Below are 241 nucleotides of genomic sequence, written 5' to 3' on the forward strand. Positions count from 1 at the left end.
ATATATATAGCTCGGTATAATACCGCGCCATACCTTTTTGAATTATATATATATATATATATATATATATATATATATATTTGAATTACTGTTATGTCAGTCAACGCAGGAGACTAATTGGTGGGCCCACAAACAGATATAACGCGATATTATACCGCGCTATATATAACACGGTATTATACCGCCTATACTTTAACGGCATAAACACCGTTAAAGTATAGCGCGGTATAATACCGCATTA

This window comes from Nicotiana attenuata, unplaced genomic scaffold (genome assembly GCF_001879085.1).
Source record: "Nicotiana attenuata strain UT unplaced genomic scaffold, NIATTr2, whole genome shotgun sequence".
Classification (NCBI taxonomy): domain Eukaryota; kingdom Viridiplantae; phylum Streptophyta; class Magnoliopsida; order Solanales; family Solanaceae; genus Nicotiana; species Nicotiana attenuata.